Consider the following 13,811-nt stretch of genomic DNA (forward strand, 5'->3'; position numbering starts at 1 on the left):
GGCAACCTGAATACCTTTAGGCATTTGATTACACTGCTTTCTGCGACTAAGTGTATACGTAAAAAACCAATATAAGCGGAGACGTACGACCCAGGGACGCCCTCGCGACTCTTTATCTCTAGCAATATTGTAGCACATGCGTCGCCTAGAGATAACGGGGCATGCTGATTTGACGTCATCTCATCTTCCTCCGGCTTATCACCTTTGTAAAAGTCTGTTGCCAGGTTCTAAAAATGGTAATGGCAACGGCAACATGGGACTCAACCCAACACCTATAGGCACGAGCTGTCGGCAACGTCTATTCAAATCAAAAAGGTATTTTTGCTTGGGCTATCGTTAATCGACTTTTTTCAAAGATAAGCAACGTCTTCAATACAATAAGGTAAGCTTAGCCTTTTCGCTTTCAATGGTATTTTGCGCTTTTTAAATGGTAAGCTTTAAAGTAAATCATACTTAGAAATCGCGAACCCGTGACGTGACGAAAATGCAATAACTAAACGGCAAGGTGTTTAGAAATCGCTATATCCTACGTGAGAACGCAAAGACTAAACTTTTCAGCATGCAATAATTAGAAATATAATGTTAAGACGCAAGGTATTGGCAAAAACATAATGTTGGAACACAAAAACTTACTTACTTACAATAAGGTGCTTATAAAACGTAATATTGAAATGTTTTGAAGGGCCAATCCTTTTGTCATGTCCCTCATTCGTTATGCTATTTTTATTTATTTTTTATAGACTTTCTTGCTTGCTTTGCTTTACTTTGTTTTGCTCTGCTTTGCAAAGCAAAGCTTTGAGGAGCTTTAGCGTATTGACTAAAAGAAGAGGGGCTTCAGCCACTCGACTGAAGGGAAGAGGGAAAGGCAAAGTGCAACGATTTGAATGGCGTTCGACCCCGCGTTACCGACAAAAAATTCTAACCGTTACATGGGAACAAGCCCGTTTTCATAACGTGCATCTTTTACAACATTTTTCAATCGGAGCTTCTCTTATTCCTTTTATTGAGCATAATGAGGCAAGCCGTGCATTAATGAGGTCCACCATGCAGCGACGAGCAGTTCCACTTTTTAGGCCTGAAAGGTGCATTGTAGGTACTGGGTTAGAAGGTTAGGTAGCTTTAGATTCAGGAAGCGTGGCTGTATCCGAACAAGAAAGAAGAATCAAATACGTTGATGGCAATAGAGTTGTATTCTTTGCCAGCCAGGTTGCGGATACTCAATTGAGAGTCTATGAACGTTCTAACAATAATACTTACATGCACCAGAAACCTATAGTTGCTCAAGGAGAACTTTCAAGGTATGGAGAAATTCTAGCGGAAAGGGATAGAAACTAGAATGCCATCTACTAGCAAAAACAACCAAACAATGGCTGTTTCGCATTCTTTCTACGTCCGATTATGCGGTGAAGTGGTTTAACTATGTAGGCTGAGATGCACCCAAGTTAAGGTCCTTTGACGCATTCCTGGCTGCTTCTCTCATGAAAACATCAAAGAATGATGGCATTTGTGTTTATTTCGCTGGCTAGCATTTGTGTTTGTTTCGCTGACCTTAAAACTTGTGTCGATTTCTAAGGCTAGCTGACTTTGAGACGTTATGCGTGTGCTGATCGGCTAGCTGACCTTAAAACGTGCGCTGACCTTAAAGCAGGAACGAACGGTTCTGCGCTGATCTAGCAACACGGTTTTGTGCTGACCTATTGGCTATTATTGTTGTTGACTTTAATTTCATTTGGCTAGCTGACTTACAATCCTATTAAAGAGAGAATATCTAAAATAGTGAGTGCGCTATATATATTTATTGATAAAGTTCAATCTTCAAAAAATATAGCATTACCATCTACTAGCGCATCTAATTGAAATATTAGCAAACAGCATACTTCTGATTCAGATAAGTCTGAAGGCGATTCATCTTCTGTAAATCCATCTTCAATAAAACCGGTTAGGGACAATCCATCTTCAATAACACCGGTTAAGGATAATCCTTCTTCAATAAAACCATCTGAAGTAAAGGAAGTAGAAGAAGACGATAAGGTTCTGAAAGGAGAAGACGATAGGATTATAGAAGAAATAGATGAAGTTGTTAATTCATTGAAACGGGTTAATAGGAAAGGGTTGGGCGAGTCAGAGGACAAAGAAGAAGATTTCAACTTAAAATTGAAACGGGTTAATGAAAAAGGGTTGGGCGAGCCAGAGGACAAAAAAGAAGAAGATTTCAACTTAAGCAATCGTTTTGATAACGAATTGCCTGTATTATCGTTGCAAGACATGATAAAAGAAGGTAAATTATATTATGATTACTTTATATATTGGAGTAAATCCTTACGATTAATGCAGCAACACTTTCCAGTTAATTTCAAAGAACATCCTTTTAAAAATCAAAGTAAAACTCTTTTAGAAGGTAAACTCAATGAAATGAGTAGAAACTCAAGGAGAAATTACTTACTAGTGGAATGAAATAACCAATATATCTACTTTTTCCACAAGATTATTAAAAACAAACACGTCATTCCGAACCCGGGCCAGGATTTCCAAGTTCCGCTGGTAGGAAAGTATGGCGGGTGCGCAGAACCCGGACAAGCTCTTCGAGGTCAAGCTGATCTCTTCTCACAACGGCGTTTCAGCCGTTCCACACACCCCGATAGATCATCTGCCAAGGGATACACCCGGCCTTCCATAGTGGTAGAGGGAACTAAGCTGCCGGGCAGGCCTAACGGGGCTGCCGGGGCCGGTTGAGAGATTATTTATGGCGTTATTCGTCACAACTTATTAATGGTTACAACCCCTTCGGCATGAACAGTTTATCCGTTTGGGCATGGATGTTTCTTTTTGGTCATCTCGTTTGGGCTACTGGATTCATGTTTCTCATATCTTGGCGAGGATACTGGCAGGAATTGATTGAAACTCTAGCTTGGGCCCACGAGCGTACACCCCTGGCTAATTTGATACGATGGAAAGATAAACCAGTAGCTCTTTCAATCGTTCAAGCAAGATTAGTGGGATTGGCACATTTTTCTGTAGGTTACGTATTCACCTACGCCGCATTCCTCATTGCGTCTACATCCGGTAAATTTGGTTAGATATCAAAAAAAAAAAAAGATAGAGTGTTTCCATTTATGTATACTCGCTATTCTGCCCTTGCGTTGAGCTTATCTTTGTTTTGAAAGAATCCAAGGGTAAGCTCAACCCGTCTCGTTCACGACTTGAACTTATTCTTGAGAAAAAAAAAGTAGGATAGAAGGAAAAATTATGAATATAGTTGGTTCAATCCAAAATTTTATTTCAATATTTTTTATTCATTAATCATGGCAAAAAAGAGTCTTATTGAAAAAGAGAAAAGGAAAGAGAAATTGGTAAAGAAGTATGATTGTGTTCGTCAGTCCATGAAACGGGAGATGAAAAAGAGTTCATCGATACAAAAGAAGTTGGAGATTCTAGAAATGTTGCGGTCCTTTCCGCGCAGCAGTATTCCCACTCGCTTACGTAATCGATGCTCGCTAACCGGACGACCTAGATCGAATTCTCGATATTTTGGTTTATCCAGGCACGTATTGCGTGAAATGGCACATGCTTGTTTGTTACCTGGTTTAAAAAAAGCAAGTTGGTGATTAAAGGGTAATCCTTCTTTACACTTCATACAGAGGAAATCCTTGAGGTAATTCAACAAGCCATTAGTCCCCTTCTCTATTTAGTATTTGACTAAGGAATTACTGATGTTCAATGTAATTATTGAAAAAAATGTATAATAATTACATTGAAAAGGGGGTTAGCCACGCGGGGTAGAGCAGCCTGGTAGCTCGCAAGGCTCATAACCTTGAGGTCACGGGTTCAAATCCTGTCTCCGCAAAGGAATATGTTCATTCATCTTTGAAATAGTCCAATATGACCCTAATCCCTTCAATCCAATTCTTTTTCTCCGTTGATTTACCGAATTAAAGCCCTATTTCTTAAGAATTTCAAGAAACAATCAAAAAATCCTTTTAAATTAAACCCTTCTATGTACTTCTTTTAGGTTTCCATCTTGTAAATCAAAAGAAAAACGCGAAAATTCGTCAATACTTTTTATGACGCTTAGTTGCTTCCTTTGTCATATCTTCTTCTTATCGTTGGAGACAAGGTTATATATCTTGGAAGAATTGGTGAAACATTCTTTTTGATATTCAATCAAAGAGTTTTCATTGAATTGTGTTTTACAAGGGAGAAAAAAGAACGGGGGGAGCCTTTCAATGAAAGGTTAAATTCAATTAATTGAAGTAGATAGTCTTGCTACAAGTGTTTTCCACTCTACATTTTCAATAATGCATATCTACAAGCCCTTTTAACTCAGCGGTAGAGTAATGCCATGGTAAGGCATAAGACATCGGTTCAAGTCCGATAAAGGGCTAATTGAACATCTACTGGCAGAATTAGATTCCAAGATTAGGTTCGGTTTATTATTTTGTTCCCCCAACCCGTCTTTATATATTTTTTTTATATTATGAATATGTTATATCTATTTTTTTTTACTGCTATGCGCTACAGGCACGACAATACTGCGTTTTTATAGATATCAATTCAACTTCTTTTTTTCTATAATCAATAGAATATGATTAATATCATAATGTAAAATTAATGACAAGGGTGGACTGCCAGGTAAACTAACCCCCCCCATAAACTATTTTGAAGTGTTTTAAAAAATTCTTATTATAACTAATAAGAAAAAAATATGGTAATAATAAAGGGTTTAGCCTTTTCCGCTATTCCTTACCTGACCAATTCGAACGGAAGCATTGAGAAAAATGAAGTTATCTACAGTAGATATATCTATTTTTTATTCTATATATTTTTAAATATAACTTTTCGTAACTTAAGCAATTTGGTTATTCTTCTCGTGAGGATCTAATCTGGATCATTGCTACCCGCAGATTTCCATCACTATTCATAAATATTCTAAAGAATCTCTTTGATTCTCTGTGAAGGAAAGGTTTTGCCTCTGGGAGGGATTCCAACATCCGGAAAAATCTTTCCTGATTTCCCTTTCAATCCGAAAGAGATTGGCTGCTTAGATACAAACCCAAGACTTAGTACTGCTTTATTCTCATTCCAAATTCTCTTTTTTGCCTTGAAAATATAATTTTGTTATCTATTTTGATTATGCTTTCTTAGCAATCTATAAAGTTGCTATAATATGCTCGATATATTCTCCTTGTCTAAATTCATTGGATTATTGTTTCTGTCGAAGGAAATAAAAAAAGGAATAGTTTGAAAAAAAGAAATCTTTGAATTGTCACATAATTGGTACTTCTACTCATGTTCAAGATAATGAGATAGAAAGAGTCAAAGGGGAGATTTAAGGGTAGGAGAGGCAGAAGGAAAAGGATAGGCAAGCTGAGGCACTCTGTGGGAGAAAGCGGGGGTCACCCCCTTTTTAATTAAGGAAACCCTTCCTTTTTGAGCAAATATTGTGATAGTTTGCCAAATTTGGAAAGCGAAGCGTTTCTGTTTTGTTAAGCAGGTTTAGTGGCTATTTTTCTTTCGTTTAGAAGATGGCGAGGCCAGGCCCATGCCTTTTTAGAAACCTCCCCACCAATAAATAGAAACAAATAAAAATAACCAAACCACGTCCACGAAATGCCAATACCAAGCAGCTGCTTCAAAACCGAAGTGATGTGAGGGGCTAAAATAACCCATATATTGACGAATACTGCATATTATTAAAAAAATGGTCCCTATAATAACATAAAATCCATAAAACCCAGTAGCTAAAAAAAAAGTAAAACCATAAATACCATCGGAAACGGTAAAAAGTGCTTCATAATATTCCATCCCTTAGAACCCAGTAAAAACCAAAGCCAACTAAACAGTAGCTACTAAAGCGTAAATCGCTTCTTACTTTAAACCCACAAGTATAGCGTGATGGGCCCAAGTTACGGCAGCTCCAAAGAACAATAAAATAATAGTGTTTAGAAAAGGAATTCTCCAAGGGTCTAAGACCTCAATCCCTTTAGGAGGCCGAATAGCTCCAATTTCTACCGTGGGCGCTAAGAAGGAATGAAAAAAGGCCCAGAAAAAAGCTAAAAAAAACATAACCTCCGAAGCAATAAACGAAAGAGAGCCATAACGAAGTCCTAATTATACCACTTTGGTGTAATGTCCCTCATAGGTAAATTCACGTACAACATCGCGCCACCATATAAGCATAGTATGCATGATTGATCCCGAACCAGGACTCAAAAATATTCCACCTCCCGTAAATGAATGCATATACATAACCGCACCTGTGGTACTAGCTAAAGCTCCTATTAAACCCAATAAAGGCCATGGACTTGGATCAACCAAATGATAGGGATGTTCTCGAGAAACGCTCATGTTATTTATTTGATGAATTCCTTTTATCACCTCCCGATATCTATGGCAGTTCGTTTTGTCTGGCAAAAACGTATGCTTGGATTATGCGTCTAACGGAACAGAAGCAAACCAATTGCCCTGCTCTGCACCAGGAAGGACAAAAAGAAAAACCTTTGCTTAACTACTGACGACAGCTGCGGATCAAAAAAAAAGCCTTTTCTGTTTTTTATTTCAATGGCAAATCGTGCCGTGCATTCCGATACACTTTTATCAACTAAACAATGATGCAAAAAAAGGCAATTCGCCTTAGGATGATCATAAAAAGCAACTTCTCTATATATCCATGTATATACGGGACGACTAAAAGACATCATAATGGCTTGTCGACATGTTAAGCTCTTACGCTATTGATATTATTGGTTCATGGGAGAATTCGCTTACGTGAACTAAGAAGATTTCATATTACGCCACTCTGGCCGGCTCAATAGCAGGCAAGCCATGTAACCTATCGATTAGGTTAAAAAACTTTACCAACGGATCCGGATAGAATCCCTTTTTTAGCAAACCAAACTATTCGACCACTCGTCTCATGACCTTTTATCCAGATCGGAAAAGACGACAAAACCTAATCTAAATTAGATAGAAAGGGCCCGTTGTTTTTAGGACTTTGAACAGCAAGGTAAGAAATTTTCCAAATAAAGTAATATTATATAAACGATTAAACCTCGTAATACTGTCATTGCCATATTTTCAACTGTAAACTGGTCTTCAAAGAGACTCAGCTGCTTTCAAGTTATTATAAAGGAATTAGATAGTTAACCTTTATTCCCGGCTCTTCCGTTCACATAGTGAACGGGGCGATAAGAGCTCGCTTTTAGAGCGGATGATCTATTTTGCATTACAATTTTTACATAAATAACGAAATAAAAAGAGCTTCCTTACGCTTACCCTAAGTATACTTCGTTCCTATTATGAAAATGCATCGTGTTAAGATTCGCCATCAAAAACTAATTACAATCATATCTTGGAAGTCCCTAAACCACATGAAATTACTGTAATCTCAAAGGCATCTCCTAATTCAATCGGGAATGTTGAATCAGCAATAGAGAACTTTTGTGGTTAAAAACGCGTAAATACACGGAATGAGAACAAATCTGGAAGATCTTTCCCGACTCAAGAGTCGACATATGTTACTTATTTGACGCGAAGCGTCTTACGGGGGCGCATTATGTATAAATTTTTTGAAAAACTTGCTATGATGATCTCTACTCATTATCCCGTCAAAGTATAGAGAAATTGGATAGAATTTCACTCTTCAATCGCCACCACTCTTTTGTCAAAGGAACCTTCATAATTGAAAGAGAATTTCGAGACTTTCGCGCATTTTTGAGAGTCCAAAGTGACTTTCGTTACTTCAGCCAACACAGGAGGGGAGACTTTTCTTTTACGGAGCGGCTTTAAAAAGGGTACAAAATGGAATGTAAAATGCAAAGAACCAAACACAATAAATAGAATAAAGGTGTAAATATGACTTTTTTTCCAATGCATTTTTTAGGGCTTTCGGGTATGCCCCGTCGCATTCCCGATTATCCAGATGCTTACGGCGAATGGAATGCTTTAAGTAGTTTTGGCTTTTATGTCTTTGTATTGGGGATCTTTCGTCTTTTTGTAGTTGTTCTTAAAACTCTGAGTAGCGAAGACAAGTGTGCTTCGAGTCCTCGGGCTGGTGAATAAGATTCAACCACACTGGAATGGATGATATAAAGTCCTCCGGCTTTTCATACTTTTGGAGAACTTTCGGCTATAAAGGAAACCAGTCCTGAACAACCGCCATCACCAAATGGAACATGCCCGGATGGCTTGCCATTTGCGGTTATGCAAATCAATTTGGCGTTCGATTGTGTATCCTTATCGCATCGGGTCTTCCCCAAGTAATGATAAGCTTGGTGCTACTACGTGATTGCCAAATCTTTAGGGTCAAATTTGACATAAGAACAAACCGTCATTAATATATGATAATAAAAATAAACGAAAAAACCATGCTACTTTTTGACGTCTTTGCGGGCTTGAGTTTAGTTTTTACTATTATGGTCATATGTGCTAGAAACTCTGTCCATTCCGTTTCCCTTCTCATCCTCGTTTCTTGCAACACTTCTGGTTCACTACTTTTGTCAGGTCTTGAGTTCTTTGCTATGATCTTTTCAATAGTTTATATAGGTGCTATTGCCGTATTATTTTTATTTGTAGTGATGATGTTAGACATTAAAATAGCGGAAATTCATGAAAATATATTGCGCTATTTACCGGTAGGTGGTACTATTGGATTAATTTCTCGGTTAGAAATCTTTGTCATTCTAGATAATGATTACATCCCAGTATTATCTAGCCATTCAAATACAATCTATCCAAGATATACAGTGTATGCTGAAAAGATATAAGGCTGGACAAATTTGCAAGCATTGGGCAATTTACTTTATACCAATTATCTGGTCCCGTTTCCAGTGTCTAGTCTTATTTTGTTAGTAGCCATGATTGGAGCTATAATATCAACTATGCATAGAACTACGAAGGTTAAAAGACAGGATGTGTTCCAACAGAATGCTATAGATTTCTGAGAAACTATCCACAAAATACGCTGAAACAAGCAAATATAAGGCATTGTTGTTAAAGCTTCTATTGAAGGGGCAGGCTTTGCCTCCCCGCGGGACTGTATGCATATAAACCAAAGAATTTAATGAATAACATGAATTCTCTTTCTTGCTGTCAGAAATTAATTAATATTTTAGAAATATATAATTCTATCAAAATATATGATAAAGAATGGTCAGATGTTATTCATAATGCTTTTTGTCTTTTTCTTAACTATGAGAATATCATGGCTACTGGCCAACATTATCAAGGGATTAGAGAATGGCTTCAGTTGGCAAATGATCTAATAGTTAAGAAATTTGGCAATCGGAAATATTATAGAAGTAACTGCAGAAGATAAAAATAAAGCTAAAATCTTTGTTGATTGAAATGGTTTAGCTAGTCGGGTTCTCATGGATTCTGAATCTATTGAAAAGAGTTTACAAGTTGGTCATGTTATCAACCCGTCCCGAAATATCTTCTACGCGAATACAATTCTATTTATCAAAACACAACAGATTTATATGCAAAAATAGAGAAAATACCTATAGATATAATTCTCCTTGAGAATAATGAGTTAGGAATAGGAATTCGTCAAAACTTAACGGATATAAATACTTCACTCAGAGATTTAAGGGATTCTATTATACTTCATCTATATCGTGGATGACAGGTTTTTTCTAATTTTTGTAGTCGTGTCTGTTTGCTGTTCGTAGTGGCATATTTGCAACTTGTTTATTTTTTTATGTGATAACGGAGTTAACCCTTTGGGGTGGATAATTGACTTTATTTTACCTTTATTGTTTGTAGTTTTTTTGTATGAAATCCTTATTGGCCAGGCAAATCGGATGGTTTTGCTAACTAAAACCAATACCTTAACTTATAGACAAATATGCATTAACCCTTTAGCTTCTACATTTCTAAGAAATAAAGCCAATAATATGGCAAAACGAAACCTCTTAACTTTCATGCCTAAAGGAATTGCGGAAAGGGACAAATTACACTTTTGGTAAATGATAACCCTTTGAAACAAATAATAGTCGTACAGAGCTGAAGTAAAAGGATTCGAACCTTTGCTTGTTGGTATCAAAAACCAATGCCTTACCACTTGGCGATACTCCATAGAAAGGTAACCCAAAAAAAAAGGCAAGGCCAGAGACGAAAAAATTGAGCTTCCATCACAAATATGGGCTTAGCAGGATTCGAACCTACAATATTGCCGTTATGAGCGGCACGTTTTAACCATTCAAACTATAAGCCCATAGCGCACTATCAATTCGATCAATTTGTCACAAGCAATGGAACGAACTTAAAGTCCTTTTCATAAACCAACTTCATAACCTATTTGGCTAGCTTTAATCATTAATACATGCTTTGTTGAGTAATCTTAGATAATAATATCAATGGTTTGTCTGCCATTCCTATAGCAGTTTAGGTAGCTTAGTTGGTTAGAGCAAAAGACTGAAAATCTTTAAGTAAGTGATTCGAGTCCGCTCCTAAGCGACTATGACCACTGAAATTAGATTCAACGCTAATGATACGCTAGACACAACCAGAACTTCAAATTATGGAACCAAAGTGACAAGACAGTATCTTTAACCATACCGACTTTAAGTTACTAATATGGCAACCAATAAATGGTTAAGATATGGAGCAGAGCCTAATTGTTTCTGTCATCATATGCTTTTATGTTCAAGCCAGTGGTTTCAACCGGGAAAGTGATTATTGGTCTCTTACGTGATTTAATAGAAATACTATTTGCTTGCCTGCTTAAAGGTCGCTAATAGCTTTTATGAAACAAAAGTATTGTTTCAAATAAGCTAGCTCAACAACAACTCCGCTATACTATAGCCATAAAAGTAATAATCCAGTATCCGTTGCTGTGACCAAGCTTAATATCTTTTAAGCCTATAAGCTCATAACTAATAAATGTCAATAAAGTTACATCGAAAAGGCCAACGCTAAGGAACTTCATTTCAATGTTAACAAACAATAAGGTTAAGAACCTTTTGTACACAGCTCGAAGCTATAATGGGGTTACATCCTAAACAATGCTCTGTTTAATCAGCTGTCTAAATAAAGGCCCTAATCAACCGCTATCCTTTTATATACAGAAATAAAATATCGAAATGGCATACCCTATGTAATGCGAAATGACAAAACTTTTGGCTACGTTAGGACGGCATGTTTTCACCCGATCTATCTTTTATAGTCTAAATCATTGGTTTCTCTTATGCGTAGATCAGCTTTAAGGAATATCCGAAACGATCGTAACGGAAAGTAACGCTCTTTTTTTTACACACACAGGAGTATCCCTTATTCATATCATTTCAACTTACTCTCTTTCACTTATCGGTCTGAATCTGGGTTAGGGAGTGCTTTTAAGGCCATAACGCCTTTTTCGTATCGCTTCCATATACGTGATTTTGACATACTTTTTTGTTTCCCTTACCTAGTTATTTGAAAACTAATTTACCGAGCATGTGTAATAATAAGAGACAACAAATTCGTCAAAGCAAATACCCTTTTTTTCAAGTACGTAATAGTGGCTCCCCTTTGAGTTAGAGACCCTATTTCTACCACTTAACAGGTACCGTCTAGGTTTCACATTTTGGGAATGTTACGAGGTTTTCTTTGAGAGAAAATTTTAAGCTGCTTTGTTTCCTCTCAATTTGCCCCACGGTTACATGGAGGCAACCCATGGATAACTACAATGGGGGCAATTTTATTATAGCCTTATATGAAACTTACTATCGGAGATTCCTTATTTTATATAGTCATGCATGGATTAAGCAACTAGCCAATACTTTTTTTTTCAGTGCCAGGATCCTAATTTCGCAGATGGCAGATCGTTTAACCATATGACATAGCCACATTATGTACATACTATAAAGCTCGTAGGCTAGCTTTCAGCCAACCCATTTGCGTAATGTGGGCTTTTTAAAAACTTATTTCTAGCAGGACTATCCGGATCTCCTTGGCAAGGTTCCTTCCTTGAGCTACAAACAATGGCCACAATGATTTCATCAAAAATGCCCTTTAGCTACTAGTAAAATATCATTAAAATAACAGATAAAAAATAGGCTAATTAACGCATATATGAGATTTTTAGCTTGTATCTTCATCTTTCTGGAAGAATCCATCCAGCCACAGGTTCCCCTACGACTACCATGTTACGACTTCACCTCAGTTACTGACCCAACCATAATATGTAGCGGAAACACCTTTAAAACTAAAGTGAATTACACTTAACGGAAGCATAATGCACTTTACTAATAAGTGATCCCTGCTCAATGCTTCAGGCGGAGCCAATTCCCAGGGTGTGACGGGCGGTGTGTACGGGGCTCGGGTACATATTCACCGCGGCATGCTGATCCGCGATTACTAGCGATTCCAACTTCATGTCCTCGAGTTGCAGAGAACAATCCGAACTTAGACAATCTTTACGGATTCGCTCCACCTTACGGCCTTGCTTCCCATTGTAATTGCCATTGTAGCACGTGTGTAGCCCAGCTCATAAGGGCCATGCGGACTTGACGTTATCCCCATCTTCCTCCATAGTAAAACTACGGGCAGTTTTTCATGAGTGCAACACCCAATAAAAAGAATACCGTCGATCTCAAGCAACCATTGAGCTGTACGGCTGCTGATGAAAGACGGCATGGATCCTTTGTAAACAGCATGTCTTAGCAACATGAAACAAGGGTTTCGCTCGTTATAGGAGTTAACCAAAAACGTCTCACGACACGAGCTGACGACAGCCATGCAGCACCTGTACGAATTTTTATCTTATCCCGTTAAGAACAAGTACACTAGTTCATATGTCAAATGTGCATACGCCAAGTGTTTCTATGTCAAGAGCTGGTAAGGTTTTGCGCGTTGTATCGAATTAAACCACATGCTCCACCGCTTGTACAAGCCCCCGTCAATTCCTTTGAGTTTCAGTCTTGCGACCGTATTCCCCAGGCGGAGTGTTTAACGCGTTAGCTGAGCTTCCGATCCGCAGACCAAAAACGAACACTCATCGTTTACGGCATGGACTACCGGGGTATCTAATCCCGTTTGCTCCCCAAGCTTTCGCACCTTAGCGTCAGTAGAGACCCAAAGAGCTGCCTTCGCTACTTCGGCGTTCCTTCGTGTATCTCCAGATTCTATCCCTACGCACGAAATTTCACTCTTCTCTATCTCACTCAAGTAAATTGGTTTCGTAAGCATTCCGCCAGTTGGGCTGGCGTCTTTAACCTTCGACCTAACTTACCGCCTACGTGCCCTTTACGCCCAGTCATTCCGAATAACACTTGCCCCCCCCGTCTTACCGCGGCTGCTGGCACGGAGTTAGCCGGGGCTTCTTCTTTAAGTTTTGTCACCATCGCACACTTGACGAAAGGGTTTTACAAGCGGTATTGCCATTCCTCGCGTTTGCGACGTTCTTCACTCACCCACGCGATATTGCTGGATCAAGCTTTCGCCCATTGTCCAAGATTCCCCACTGCTGCCTCCCGGCGGAGTCTGGGCCGTATCTCAGTCCCAGTGTGGCTGGTCATCCGAAAAGATCAGCTAAGCATCGTAGGCTTGGTTGGCCTTTACCCAACCAACTACCTAATACTACGTAGGCTCATCAAACAGCGCTTTATTATCTTCTCGCATAGCTTTATTGCTTGCGTTGCTTCGGGATCTAGCCCGAACTGTTTGGCAGATTCCTGCGCGTTACGCACCCGTTTGCTACTTTTTTTTCAATTATTCCATAAAACTGGAACAGAAATGACATCCAACTTACATGTGTTAAGCATATCGCTAGCGTTCATTCTGGGCCAGGATCAAGCCCAATTTTTTAGTGAATTTCTGCCATATGAGGCAGG

General features: G+C 38.4%; 2 non-coding genes and 1 pseudogene across 2 annotated transcripts; 1 reads left to right on the plus strand and 2 right to left on the minus strand.

Annotated features, from left to right (window-relative positions):
* The first annotated feature begins 4,309 nt into the window (after window positions 1-4,309).
* TRNAT-GGU (transfer RNA threonine (anticodon GGU)) lies at window positions 4,310-4,381 on the plus strand. Its single transcript has one exon. It is a non-coding gene; the product is annotated as a tRNA-Thr (tRNA).
* A 5,758-nt stretch (window positions 4,382-10,139) lies between these two features.
* Window positions 10,140-10,213, minus strand: TRNAM-CAU (transfer RNA methionine (anticodon CAU)). Its single transcript has one exon. It is a non-coding gene; the product is annotated as a tRNA-Met (tRNA).
* Window positions 10,214-12,088: 1,875 nt separating this feature from the next.
* On the minus strand, window positions 12,089-13,780 carry LOC148008960 (18S ribosomal RNA; annotated as a pseudogene).
* Window positions 13,781-13,811: the final 31 nt, after the last annotated feature.

This window comes from Lygodium microphyllum, unplaced genomic scaffold, assembly GCF_053477565.2.
Source record: "Lygodium microphyllum isolate KBCC unplaced genomic scaffold, Lygodium_microphyllum_v1.1.10 scaffold_42, whole genome shotgun sequence".
NCBI classification, from domain to species: Eukaryota; Viridiplantae; Streptophyta; class Polypodiopsida; order Schizaeales; family Lygodiaceae; genus Lygodium; species Lygodium microphyllum.